The sequence below is a fragment of the Lathyrus oleraceus genome, chromosome 1 (assembly GCF_024323335.1).
Source record: "Lathyrus oleraceus cultivar Zhongwan6 chromosome 1, CAAS_Psat_ZW6_1.0, whole genome shotgun sequence".
Lineage (NCBI taxonomy): Eukaryota > Viridiplantae > Streptophyta > Magnoliopsida > Fabales > Fabaceae > Lathyrus > Lathyrus oleraceus.
Genome location: NC_066579.1, coordinates 397,137,431 through 397,153,545, shown reverse-complemented (window position 1 = coordinate 397,153,545; position 16,115 = coordinate 397,137,431). Strand labels below are relative to the sequence as shown.

At 24.9% G+C, this 16,115-nt stretch overlaps 1 long non-coding RNA gene across 1 annotated transcript; it reads right to left on the bottom strand.

The window, feature by feature from the left end:
* Positions 1 to 10,119: 10,119 nt before the first annotated feature.
* Positions 10,120 to 10,519, bottom strand: LOC127115805 (uncharacterized). The gene is made up of 2 exons (XR_007800882.1): positions 10,365 to 10,519; positions 10,120 to 10,277 (listed from the first exon to the last, which is right to left on the bottom strand). It is a non-coding gene; the product is annotated as an uncharacterized LOC127115805 (long non-coding RNA).
* Positions 10,520 to 16,115: the final 5,596 nt, after the last annotated feature.

Here is a 16,115-nt window from a genome sequence, read left to right as displayed (position 1 = left end):
GAAAAAAGTATTCATCTAAAATACTCTTAGTAAAATAATAGCTTTATTTTAAACAATAATTTAAATAATATAATGTATATATAAGAAAAACTCTCATAATAAATCACTATAACACTATAAATATTATTAAAGTTATCACATGGTACATATAAAAGAGTTTACTAATGCTATCACTAATATATCAAGGGATTTACTTATCGGACAAACCATTAAATTAAAATAAGACAATAAATTAAATACAAATTGAATTAAATAAATAAAATACAAATTGAACTTATTTTTATTTTATTCGGATAACAAATTATTAAAGATTTTTTTTTCTCCATTTTTGAACATATAGCAAATATATTTTTAAAAAAATTCAACTATCAAATAAAATTTATAATATCCACATATACACAAAATCATTTTGTGTTACCAATAGCTATTAAAATCACCAACAAAACAACAACATAATTAGCATACCTAATAAAAATAACTTTTTAATCTCAAGTTACCAAAGATGTATCCATAAACTACCATAGAACTCCCTTACACAAATGTTTATATATAGCATGATAAAATATGACAAAAAACAAACAAGAAGGTTAACATGGATAAATATAATTCTTTAAAAAAATAGTTGTTGGATGATCATACATATTCCAATTAATTGTTTATGATATTGATTGACCTTTCATTTAAAAAATCCATAGATCTTATAAACACTTAAATTTCATAGTAAAAAGTGAAAATCTATGACTATTAAAGGTTGTTATAATTATAGAAAATTTCTATAAAAGATATTTCTTAGAGATGTATAAAAAAACTAATAAAATATAATGAAAGCAAAAGTTATAATGACCCTCTTTAAATTTAAGGGACACTATGGCTCTATTTTATTTTAGTCTTATATTATAAATTAGATTTAGCATAACTCTTAAGACTAAAAACATTTAATGGTGATAACTCATTATCGTTTGTTGCCCAAGAATAGTTGTTAGACACTTGGACTCCGAAATCATATGAGAGTTAGACTTAACTTAACTTTACAAAAATGACTTGTAAGGAGATAATTACATCCAATTGCAAGTTCATGTTTTGATCTTATCGCATCTATAGCGAAGCTTTTCACTATGTTCAATTACAAGTATCTTAGATCATTCAAAGAAAAAATATTTATTTATTTGTCTTAAACTCACTACTCTAGTGTTATATCACAATATCAAAATAGTTTTAGATTTATTCAATAATGTTATCATTGAATTCATTATATTCCCTTTCTAAATCATTCAATTTCTAAGAGAAAAAGAATTACTAATTGATTTGATCTTGATTAAAATACTATTAGTTCACTAAAATATATGAATCATCTGCTATACAAAACATACAAGAGTTAAAAGACACTTGTAAAGATGAATATTATAAATAATAGAAAATAGGCATTAAGAGTTAAAATATTTATTTAGGTTTCGTGATACGTTTTCTCACGTAGAGTTTCACAATATATATGAATAACTTATTTAATATTATTTAAACTCTCAGAACACAAAGCAATATATGTATCCACGACATGTACAAACCTACAAAAAAAGAACAAATATTTATAAGTATCTGGATTTTTTATTGAAAGACTAAACATAACATGAAGAGAAAGAAAAATTGATTACCATGGCATGTGTTAAGGGTGATTTTGCTAGCATTCACTTTGGCATTTTTTCACACACTTCTCAAAATCATCTCTCAACCGATTTCCGATACATTTTAGGTCACACTTTATTTCACAAAAGGGTTCTGCCAACTTGGTTGATCCATATTCTTGAGATTGAGGGATGCATTCCACTTGTATTGCAATGAACATAATCATTAACATCACAACGACACTAATCTTTATGGTGCTCATTGCCATAATTTTTTATGTGTATGTCTTATCAATTTTTTAAGTTCAATTTTTTATGATTTTCTTAGATTCCTCAAATGATATTATTAATAGCCATAAATTGTATGCGGATATCTTCAAACTTATGTAAATATTATTATATAAATCTCAATTATATAAATAATTTACTTAATATGTATTTTGAGCATATTATTACTATTATTATACCAATTATTAATTTTATTATTACTATGATATTCTTCATGTAAAAATATCTTTTTTTCTTAATTTAGGAAATGAAATGATAAATAGGTAATACAAAAGTAAAATAATTACCTAATATAAAAGTTTAAACTGATTTATTTTTTCTTATTCTTTATTCTTTCAAAACATAAATAGTTTACTAATTAAATATTATTATTATTATACCAATTATTAATATTATTATTTCTGTCATATTCTTCATATAAAAGTATTTTTTTTAATTAAGGAAATAAAATGATAAATAGGTAAAATAATAGTGAAATACTGATGTTGAATTACCTTATATAAAAATTTAAATTGATTTATTTGTTCTTATTCTTTATTCTTCTAAAAAAAATAGTTTACTAATTAAATATTCAAAACTTTTCATTATTTTCTACAAGGATAACTCCACTTAATGATTAAAAAAAATAGGATTGATATATTTGAAATTGAATATTATCCAAAGTAATGATTAATAGTTTTGCATTTTGAATTTTTATACTTAAGGGATTATAGTGAGGAAGGAACATATTCATATTTCTATGGATTATTTAATTCTAATATAGAGTGAAAAATATTATTTTAGAAGTTTGAACTACATAATTGAGATATTCAAATACATTTTAAAATATAATTTTCACAACATGAACAAAGAAGTTTATCCAAAAAAGAAAAAAAAGAAGATTTTTTAACTAGTTAAAGTTCACACTATCTTTTTGTCTCCAATCTCAATAAAAACATATTTAAGGTAATAAAAGTCGTAATACCCCAACCATATAGAAACTAAACTGTAACCAGGACATTAAAAGGTTGTAATGATGCATCAATGTAGCGTCAAACTTAAATAAGTACATGAAGTCACATAAGATACATCAAATGTGTGTACAAAGTACAACATGTCAAAATATACAAGATAATGATAATATGCAATGAAAGACAGAATAAAAAGGAAAGTCGACCTGCATCCATTGTTTGCCTTTCACTTTTTGAAAAATTTGATCGACTGGAAAATATAAGAATCGGTATGAGGTGACATAATAACAATTGAGTGGAGTTATCCTAAAAGGCCAAGGGCATCGAAGACTTCAAGAGGTTCAACAAGGTTTTAACATTCACGTGTTTTAAAAAAATAAAAGCGAGTCGAGGCATAATCCACCTGATAGAATGTGGAAATGTCGATGCACTTGCTATAACATCCATATAAACTTATGAGGCATCTAGCTTCACGAAATGTCAAATGCCTCCTAGCGTTTCCCATATAAAGCCTAGTTTTTGAAATCTTTTGTTTCCTATTATTTCTTTTCTAAATTAGGGACTTAGAGTTTGACCTGTCATATTGCTCAGATTGACCATCCTGATTACGGATTTACAAACAGACATGCAAAAATTTCTTGGCGTTCATTATATGTATTCTAATAGATTCTTTCATAACCGATTGTAATCAATTACAAACATGTTATAATCGATTACAACATCATCGAAAACTTAAATACTACAATTTCTTTAGTTTTAATTGATTACAACACTATCCAAAAGAGCTCAGAATTTCATATTTAATACACATACAATAAACTACAGACATCATGTTATCATTTACGAAACGCAAAAGTTGAATAGACCTTTTTATTTTTATTTTTCATGCAACCTAATAGCATCTTAAACACAATACAAGCATTTTATGGGTGATAATTAAGCATGCATTTACAATCAAGCAATCTTAACAAAAACAATCATTATATCAAGAAATTAAACAAGTAGTCACACAACCAAGAAACTCTTATTCCCACCTCAACAATGGAGATTTTGAAATCTTCATAGTTTCGGTGATGATGGACAATGGAATTGATGCTATAATGAACCCTTGATCTCTCATTTATTATTTGTTCTTTAAGGAATAACCCCCCCCCCTCTCTCTCTCTCTCTCTCTCTCTCTCCTTTTCACAAAGTAAAAAATGATGGTTTTCCAACATGTCCTTAGTGACTTTACATGCTACATATACTTAACTTAAATTTCATCATTAAAACCATTAAGTCACATTTTGACCAGGATGGAAGTGATGTATTACAGATGTACAAAGAAAATATGGGGAATTTTTAATTTAAGAAAACAATACTTTTAGAAAGGTGTTTAAATTTCAAAAAAAAAGTATATGAATAGATAAAAATAAATAATTTAATATTTGATATCAAGCAAATAATATTTTTATAACATTCTTTCACATTCATTTATTTCAATATACCACGCATTATGAAAAAAGTATTCATCTAAAATACTCTTAGTAAAATAATAGCTTTATTTTAAAGAATAACTTAAGTAATATAATGTATATATAAGAAAAACTCTCATAATAAATCACTATAACAATATAAATAAGTTTAAAGTTATCACATGGTACATATAAAAGAGTTTACTAATGATATCACTAATATATCAAGGGAATTACTTATCGGGCAAACCATTAAATTAAAATAAGACAATAGATAAAATACAAATTGAATAAATAAATAACATACAAATTGAATTTATTTTTATTTTATTCGGATAACAAATTATTAAATTTTTTTTTCCATTTTTGAACATATAACAAATATATTTTAAAAAAAAATTCAACTATCAAATAAATTTTATAATATCCACATATACACAAAATCATTTTGTGTTACCAATAGCTATTAAAATCACCAACAAAACAACAACATAATCAGCATACCTAATAAAAATAACTTTTTAATCTCAAGTTACCAAAGATGTATCCATAAACTACCATAGAACTCCCTTACACAAATGTTTATATATAGCATGATAAAATATGACAAAAAAACAAACAATAAGGTTAACATGGATAAATATAATTCTTTAAAAAAAATAGTTGTTGGATGATCATACATATTCCAATTGATTGTTTATGATATTGATTGACCTTTCATTTAAAAAATCCATAGATCTGATAAACACTTAAATTTCATAGTAAAAAGTGAAAATCTATGACTATTAAAGGTTATAATTATAGAAAATTTCTATAAAAGATATTTCTTAGAGATGTATAAAAAAACTAATAAAATATAATGAAAGCAAAAGTTATAATGACCGTCTTTAAATTTAAAAGGACACTATGGCTCTATTTTATTTTAGTCTTATATTATAAATTAGATTTAGCATAACTCTTAAGACTAAAAACATTTAATGGTGATAACTCATTATCGTTTGTTGCCCAAGAATAGTTGTTAGACACTTGGACTCCGAAATCATATGAGAGTTAGACTTAACTTAACTTTACAAAAATGACTTGTAAGGAGATAATTACATCCAATTGCAAGTTCATGTTTTGATCTTATCGCATCTATAGCGAAGCTTTTCACTATGTTCAATTACAAGTATCTTAGATCATTCAAAGAAAAAATATTTATTTATTTGTCTTAAACTCACTACTCTAGTGTTATATCACAATATCAAAATAGTTTTAGATTTATTCAATAATGTTATCATTGAATTCATTATATTCCCTTTCTAAATCATTCAATTTCTAAGAGAAAAAGAATTACTAATTGATTTGATCTTGATTAAAATACTATTAGTTCACTAAAATATATGAATCATCTGCTATACAAAACATACAAGAGTTAAAAGACACTTGTAAAGATGAATATTATAAATAATAGAAAATAGGCATTAAGAGTTAAAATATTTATTTAGGTTTCGTGATACGTTTTCTCACGTAGAGTTTCACAATATATATGAATAACTTATTTAATATTATTTAAACTCTCAGAACACAAAGCAATATATGTATCCACGACATGTACAAACCTACAAAAAAAGAACAAATATTTATAAGTATCTGGATTTTTTATTGAAAGACTAAACATAACATGAAGAGAAAGAAAAATTGATTACCATGGCATGTGTTAAGGGTGATTTTGCTAGCATTCACTTTGGCATTTTTTCACACACTTCTCAAAATCATCTCTCAACCGATTTCCGATACATTTTAGGTCACACTTTATTTCACAAAAGGGTTCTGCCAACTTGGTTGATCCATATTCTTGAGATTGAGGGATGCATTCCACTTGTATTGCAATGAACATAATCATTAACATCACAACGACACTAATCTTTATGGTGCTCATTGCCATAATTTTTTATGTGTATGTCTTATCAATTTTTTAAGTTCAATTTTTTATGATTTTCTTAGATTCCTCAAATGATATTATTATAGCCATAAATTGTATGCGGATATCTTCAAACTTATGTAAATATTATTATATAAATCTCAATTATATAAATAATTTACTTAATATGTATTTTGAGCATATTATTACTATTATTATACCAATTATTAATTTTATTATTACTATGATATTCTTCATGTAAAAATATCTTTTTTTCTTAATTTAGGAAATGAAATGATAAATAGGTAATACAAAAGTAAAATAATTACCTAATATAAAAGTTTAAACTGATTTATTTTTTCTTATTCTTTATTCTTTCAAAACATAAATAGTTTACTAATTAAATATTATTATTATTATACCAATTATTAATATTATTATTTCTGTCATATTCTTCATATAAAAGTATTTTTTTTTAATTAAGGAAATAAAATGATAAATAGGTAAAATAATAGTGAAATACTGATGTTGAATTACCTAATATAAAAATTTAAATTGATTTATTTGTTCTTATTCTTTATTCTTCCAAAAAAAAATAGTTTACTAATTAAATATTCAAAACTTTTCATTATTTTTTACATGACTTGCTAGTTCTACAAGGATAACTCCACTTAATGATTAAAAAAAATAGGATTGATATATTTGAAATTGAATATTATCCAAAGTAATGATTAATAGTTTTGCATTTTGAATTTTTATACTTAAGGGATTATAGTGAGGAAGGAACATATTCATATTTCTATGGATTATTTAATTCTAATATAGAGTGAAAAATATTATTTTAGAAGTTTGAACTACATAATTGAGATATTCAAATACATTTTAAAATATAATTTTCACAACATGAACAAAGAAGTTTATCCAAAAAAGAAAAAAAAAAGATTTTTTAACTAGTTAAAGTTCACACTATCTTTTTGTCTCCAATCTCAATAAAAACATATTTAAGGTAATAAAAGTCGTAATACCCCAACCATATAGAAACTAAACTGTAACCAGGACATTAAAAGGTTGTAATGATGCATCAATGTAGCGTCAAACTTAAATAAGTACATGAAGTCACATAAGATACATCAAATGTGTGTACAAAGTACAACATGTCAAAATATACAAGATAATGATAATATGCAATGAAAGACAAAATAAAAAGGAAAGTCGACCTGCATCCATTGTTTGCCTTTCACTTTTTGAAAAATTTGATCGACTGGAAAATATAAGAATCGGTATGAGGTGACATAATAACAATTGAGTGGAGTTATCCTAAAAGGCCAGGGCATCGAAGACTTCAAGAGGTTCAACAAGGTTTTAACATTCACGTGTTTTAAAAAAATAAAAGCGAGTCGAGGCATAATCCACCTGATAGAATGTGGAAATGTCGATGCACTTGCTATAACATCCATATAAACTTATGAGGCATCTAGCTTCACGAAATGTCAAATGCCTCCTAGCGTTTCCCATATAAAGCCTAGTTTTTGAAATCTTTTGTTTCCTATTATTTCTTTTCTAAATTAGGGACTTAGAGTTTGACCTGTCATATTGCTCAGATTGACCATCCTGATTACGGATTTACAAACAGACATGCAAAAATTTCTTGACGTTCATTATATGTATTCTAATAGATTCTTTCATAACCGATTGTAATCAATTACAAACATGTTATAATCGATTACAACATCATCGAAAACTTAAATACTACAATTTCTTTAGTTTTAATTGATTACAACACTATCCAAAAGAGCTCAGAATTTCATATTTAATACACATACAATAAACTACAGACATCATGTTATCATTTACGAAACGCAAAAGTTGAATAGACCTTTTTATTTTTATTTTTAATGCAACCTAATAGCATCTTAAACACAATACAAGCATTTTATGGGTGATAATTAAGCATGCATTTACAATCAAGCAATCTTAACAAAAACAATCATTATATCAAGAAATTAAACAAGTAGTCACACAACCAAGAAACTCTTATTCCCACCTCAACAATGGAGATTTTGAAATCTTCATAGTTTCGGTGATGATGGACAATGGAATTGATGCTATAATGAACCCTTGATCTCTCATTTATTATTTGTTCTTTAAGGAATAACCGCCCCCCCCCTCTCTCTCTCTCTCTCTCTCTCATTTTCACAAAGTAAAAAATGATGGTTTTCCAACATGTCCTTAGTGACTTTACATGCTACATATACTTAACTTAAATTTCATCATTAAAACCATTAAGTCACATTTTGACCAGGATGGAAGTGATGTATTACAGATGTACAAAGAAAATATGGGGAATTTTTAATTTAAGAAAACAATACTTTTAGAAAGGTGTTTAAATTTCAAAATAAAATTATATGAATAGATAAAAATAAATAATTTAATATTTGATATCAAGCAAATAATATTTTTATAACATTCTTTCACATTCATTTATTTCAATATACCACGCATTATGAAAAAAGTATTCATCTAAAATACTCTTAGTAAAATAATAGCTTTATTTTAAAGAATAACTTAAGTAATATAATGTATATATAAGAAAAACTCTCATAATAAATCACTATAACAATATAAATAAGTTTAAAGTTATCACATGGTACATATAAAAGAGTTTACTAATGATATCACTAATATATCAAGGGAATTACTTATCGGGCAAACCATTAAATTAAAATAAGACAATAGATAAAATACAAATTGAATAAATAAATAACATACAAATTGAATTTATTTTTATTTTATTCGGATAACAAATTATTAAATTTTTTTTTTCCATTTTTGAACATATAACAAATATATTTTAAAAAAAATTCAACTATCAAATAAATTTTATAATATCCACATATACACAAAATCATTTTGTGTTACCAATAGCTATTAAAATCACCAACAAAACAACAACATAATCAGCATACCTAATAAAAATAACTTTTTAATCTCAAGTTACCAAAGATGTATCCATAAACTACCATAGAACTCCCTTACACAAATGTTTATATATAGCATGATAAAATATGACAAAAAAACAAACAATAAGGTTAACATGGATAAATATAATTCTTTAAAAAAAATAGTTGTTGGATGATCATACATATTCCAATTGATTGTTTATGATATTGATTGACCTTTCATTTAAAAAATCCATAGATCTGATAAACACTTAAATTTCATAGTAAAAAGTGAAAATCTATGACTATTAAAGGTTATAATTATAGAAAATTTCTATAAAAGATATTTCTTAGAGATGTATAAAAAAAACTAATAAAATATAATGAAAGCAAAAGTTATAATGACCGTCTTTAAATTTAAGGGACACTATGGCTCTATTTTATTTTAGTCTTATATTATAAATTAGATTTAGCATAACTCTTAAGACTAAAAACATTTAATGGTGATAACTCATTATCGTTTGTTGCCCAAGAATAGTTGTTAGACACTTGGACTCCGAAATCATATGAGAGTTAGACTTAACTTAACTTTACAAAAATGACTTGTAAGGAGATAATTACATCCAATTGCAAGTTCATGTTTTGATCTTATCGCATCTATAGCGAAGCTTTTCACTATGTTCAATTACAAGTATCTTAGATCATTCAAAGAAAAAATATTTATTTATTTGTCTTAAACTCACTACTCTAGTGTTATATCACAATATCAAAATAGTTTTAGATTTATTCAATAATGTTATCATTGAATTCATTATATTCCCTTTCTAAATCATTCAATTTCTAAGAGAAAAAGAATTACTAATTGATTTGATCTTGATTAAAATACTATTAGTTCACTAAAATATATGAATCATCTGCTATACAAAACATACAAGAGTTAAAAGACACTTGTAAAGATGAATATTATAAATAATAGAAAATAGGCATTAAGAGTTAAAATATTTATTTAGGTTTCGTGATACGTTTTCTCACGTAGAGTTTCACAATATATATGAATAACTTATTTAATATTATTTAAACTCTCAGAACACAAAGCAATATATGTATCCACGACATGCACAAACCTACAAAAAAAGAACAAATATTTATAAGTATCTGGATTTTTTATTGAAAGACTAAACATAACATGAAGAGAAAGAAAAATTGATTACCATGGCATGTGTTAAGGATGATTTTGCTAGCATTCACTTTGGCATTTTTTCACACACTTCTCAAAATCATCTCTCAACCGATTTCCGATACATTTTAGGTCACACTTTATTTCACAAAAGGGTTCTGCCAACTTGGTTGATCCATATTCTTGAGATTGAGGGATTTATTCCACTTGTATTGCAATGAACATAATCATTAACATCACAACGACACTAATCTTTATGGTGCTCATTGCCATAATTTTTTATGTGTATGTCCTATCAAGTTTTTATGATTTTCTTAGATTCCTCAAATGATATTATTTATAGCCATACAATGTATGCGGATATCTTCAAACTTATGTAAATATTATTATAAAAATCTCAATTATATAAATAATTTACTTAATATGTATTTTGAGCATATTATTACTATTATTATACCAATTATTAATATTATTATTACTATGATATTCTTCATGTAAAAATATCTTTTTTTTTAATTTAGGAAATGAAATGATAAAAGGTAAAACAAAAGTAAAATAATTACCTAATATAAAAGTTTAAACTGATTTATTTTTTCTTATTCTTTATTCTTTCAAAACATAAATAGTTTACTAATTAAATATTATTATTATTATACCAATTATTAATATTATTATTTCTGTCATATTCTTCATATAAAAGTATTTTTTTTTAATTAAGGAAATAAAATGATAAATAGGTAAAATAATAGTGAAATACTGATGTTGAATTACCTAATATAAAAATTTAAATTGATTTATTTGTTCTTATTCTTTATTCTTCCAAAAAAAATAGTTTACTAATTAAATATTCAAAACTTTTCATTATTTTTTACATGACTTGCTAGTTCTACAAGGATAACTCCACTTAATGATTAAAAAAAATAGGATTGATATATTTGAAATTGAATATTATCCAAAGTAATGATTAATAGTTTTGCATTTTGAATTTTTATACTTAAGGGATTATAGTGAGGAAGGAACATATTCATATTTCTATGGATTATTTAATTCTAATATAGAGTGAAAAATATTATTTTAGAAGTTTGAACTACATAATTGAGATATTCAAATACATTTTAAAATATAATTTTCACAACATGAACAAAGAAGTTTATCCAAAAAAGAAAAAAAAAAGATTTTTTAACTAGTTAAATTTCACACTATCTTTTTGTCTCCAATCTCAATAAAAACATATTTAAGGTAATAAAAGTCGTAATACCCCAGCCATATAGTAACTAAATTGTAACCAGGACATTAAAAGGTTGTAATGATGCATCAATGTAGCGTCAAACTTAAATAAGTACATGAAGTCACATAAGATACATCAAATGTGTGTACAAAGTACAACATGTCAAAATATACAAGATAATGATAATATGCAATGAAAGACAAAATAAAAAGGAAAGTCGACCTGCATCCATTGGTTGCCTTTCACTTTTTGAAAAATTTGATCGACTGGAAAATATAAGAATCAGTATGAGGTGACATAATAACAATTGAGTGGAGTTATCCTAAAAGGCATGGGGGCATCGAAGACTTCAAGAGGTTCAATAAGGTTTTAACATTCACGTGTTTTAAAAAAAATAAAAGCGAGTCGAGGCATAATCCACCTGATAGAATGTGGAAATGTCGATGCACTTGCCATAACATCCATATAAACTTATGAGGCATCTAGCTTCACGAAATGTCAAATGCCTCCTAGCGTTTCTCATATAAAGCCTAGTTTTTTGAAATCTTTTGTTTCCTATTATTTCTTTTGTAAATTAGGGATTTAGAGTTTGACCTGTCATATTGCTCAGATTGACCATCCTGATTACGGATTTACAAACAGACATGCAAAACTTTCTTGACGTTCATTATATGTATTTCAATAGATTCTTTCATAACCGATTGTAATCAATTACAGACATGTTGTAATCGACTACAATATCATCGAAAACTTAAATACTACAATTTCTTTAGTTTTAATTGATTACAACACTATCCAAAAGAGCTCAGAATTTCATATTTAATACACATACAATCAACTACAGACATCATGTTATCATTTACGAAACGCAAAAGTTGAATAGACCTTTTTATTTTTATTTTTCATGCAACCTAATAGCATCTTAAACACAATACAAGCATTTTATGGGTGATAATTAAGCATGCATTTACAATCAAGCAATCTTAACAAAAACAATCATTATATCAGGAACTTAAACAAGTAGTCACACAACCAAGAAACCCTTATTCCCACCTCAACAATGGAGATTTTGAAATCTTCATAGTTTTGGTGATGATGGACAATGGAATTGATGCTATAATGAACCCTTGATCTCTCATTTATTATTTCTTCTTTAAGGAATAACCCTCTCTCTCTCTCTCTCTCTCTCTCTCTCTCTCTCTCTCTCTCTCTCTCTCTCTCTCTCTCTCTCTCCTCTCTCTCTCTCTCTCTCTCTCTCTCTCTCTCTCTCTCTCTCTCTCTCTCTCTCTCTCATTTTCACAAAGTAAAAAATGATGGTTTTCCAACATGTCCTTAGTGACTTTACATGCTACATATACTTAACTTAAATTTCATCATTAAAACCATTAAGTCACATTTTGACAAGGATGGCAGTGATTTATTACAAATGTACAAAGAAAATATGGGGAATTTTTAATTTAAAGAAAACAATACTTTTAGAAAGGTGGTTAAATTTCAAAATAAAATTATATGAATATATAAAAATAAATAATTTAATATTTGATATCAAGCAAATAATATTTTTATAATATTCTTTCACATTCATTTATTTCAATATACCACGCATTATGAAAAAAGTATTCATCTAAAATACTCTTAGTAAAATAATAGCTTTATTTTAAAGAATAATTTAAATAATATAATGTATATATAAGAAAAACTCTCATAATAAATCACTATAACACTATAAATATGTTTAAAGTTATCACATGGTACATATAAAAGAGTTTACTAATGATATCACTAATATATCAAGGGATTTACTTATCGGACAAACCATTAAATTAAAATAAGACAATAGATTAAGTATAAATTGAATTAAATAAATAACATACAAATTGAATTTATTTTTATTTTATTCGGATAACAAATTATTAAAGATTTTTTTTCCATTTTTGAACATATAACAAATATATTTTAAAAAAAATTCAACTATCAAATAAAATTTATAATATCCACATATACACAAAATCATTTTGTGTTACCAATAGCTATTAAAATCACCAACAAAACAACAACATAATCAGCATACCTAATAAAAATAACTTTTTAATCTCAAGTTACCAAAGATGTATCCATAAACTACCATAGAACTCCCTTACACAAATGTTTATATATAGCATGATAAAATATGACAAAAAAACAAACAATAAGGTTAACATGGATAAATATAATTCTTTGAAAAAAATAGTTGTTGGATGATCATACATATTCCAATTGATTGTTTATGATATTGATGGACCTTTCATTTAAAAAATCCATAGATCTTATAAACACTTAAATTTCATAGTAAAAAATGAAAATCTATGACTATTAAAGGTTATAATTATAGAAAATTTCTATAAAAGATATTTCTTAGAGATGTATAAAAAACTTATAAAATATAATGAAAGCAAAAGTTATAATGACCGTCTTTAAATTTAAGGGACACTATGGCTCTATTTTATTTTAGTCTTATATTATAAATTAGATTTAGCATAATTGTTAAGACTATAAACATTTAATGGTGATAACTCATTATCGTTTGTTGCCCAAGAATAGTTGTTAGACACTTGGACTCCGAAATCATATGAGAGTTAGACTTAACTTAACTTTACAAAAATGACTTGTAAGGAGATAATTACATCCAATTGCAAGTTCATGTTTTGATCTTATCGCATCTATAGCGAAGCTTTTCACTATGTTCAATTACAAGTATCTTAGATCATTCAAAGAAAAAATATTTATTTATTTGTCTTAAACTCACTACTCTAGTGTTATATCACAATATCAAAATAGTTTTAGATTTATTCAATAATGTTATCATTGAATTCATTATATTCCCTTTCTAAATCATTCAATTTCTAAGAGAAAAAGAATTACTAATTGATTTGATCTTGATTAAAATACTATTAGTTCACTAAAATATATGAATCATCTGCTATACAAAACATACAAGAGTTAAAAGACACTTGTAAAGATGAATATTATAAATATTAGAAAATAGGCATTAAGAGTTAAAATATTTATTTAGGTTTCGTGATACGTTTTCTCACGTAGAGTTTCACAATATATATGAATAACTTATTTAATATTATTTAAACTCTCAGAACACAAAGCAATATATGTATCCACGACATGCACAAACCTACAAAAAAAGAACAAATATTTATAAGTATCTGGATTTTTTATTGAAAGACTAAACATACATGAAGAGAAGAAAAATTGATTACCATGGCATGTGTTAAGGATGATTTGCTAGCATTCACTTTGGCATTTTTTCACACACTTCTCAAAATCATCTCTCAACCGATTTCCGATACATTTTAGGTCACACTTTATTTCACAAAAGGGTTCTGCCAACTTGGTTGATCCATATTCTTGAGATTGAGGGATGCATTCCACTTGTATTGCAATGAACATAATCATTAACATCACAACGACACTAATCTTTATGGTGCTCATTGCCATAATTTTTTATGTGTATGTCTTATCAATTTTTTATGATTTTCTTAGATTTCTCAAATGATATTATTTATAGCCATACAATGTATGCGGATATCTTCAAACTTATGTAAATATTATTATAAAAATCTCAATATATAAATAATTTACTTAATATGTATTTTGAGCATATTATTACTATTATTATACCAATTATTAATATTATTATTACTATGATATTCTTCATGTAAAAATATCTTTTTTTTTAATTTAGGAAATGAAATGATAAATAGGTAAAACAAAAGTAAAATAATTACCTAATATAAAAGTTTAAACTGGTTTATTTTTTCTTATTCTTTATTCTTTCAAAACATAAATAGTTTACTAATTAAATATTATTATTACTATACCAATTATTAATATATTTATTTCTGTCATATTCTTCATATAAAGTATTTTTTTTAATTAAGGAAATAAAATGATAAATAGGTAAATAATAGTGAAATACTGATGTTGAATTACCTAATATAAAAATTTAAATTGATTTATTTTGTTCTTATTCTTTATTCTTCCAAAAAAAATAGTTTACTAATTAAATATTCAAAACTTTTCATTATTTTTTACATGACTTGCTAGTTCTACAAGGATAACTCCACTTAATGATTAAAAAAAATAGGATTGATATATTTGAAATTGACATTATCCAAAGTAATGATTATAGTTTGCATTTTGAATTTTTATACTTAGGGATTATAGTGAGGAAGGAACATATTCATATTTCTATGGATTATTTAATTCTAATATAGAGTGAAAATATTATTTTAGAAGTTTGAACTACATAATTGAGATATTCAAATACATTTAACAAATATAATTTTCACAACATGAACAAAGAAGTTTATCCAAAAAAGAAAAAAAAAAGATTTTTTAACTAGTTAAATTTCACACTATCTTTTTGTCTCCAATCTCAATAAAAAACATATTTAAGGTATAAAAGTCGTAATACCCCAGCCATATAGTAACTAAACTGTAACCAGGACATTAAAAGGTTGTAATGATGCATCAATGTAGCGTCAAACTTAAATAAGTACATGA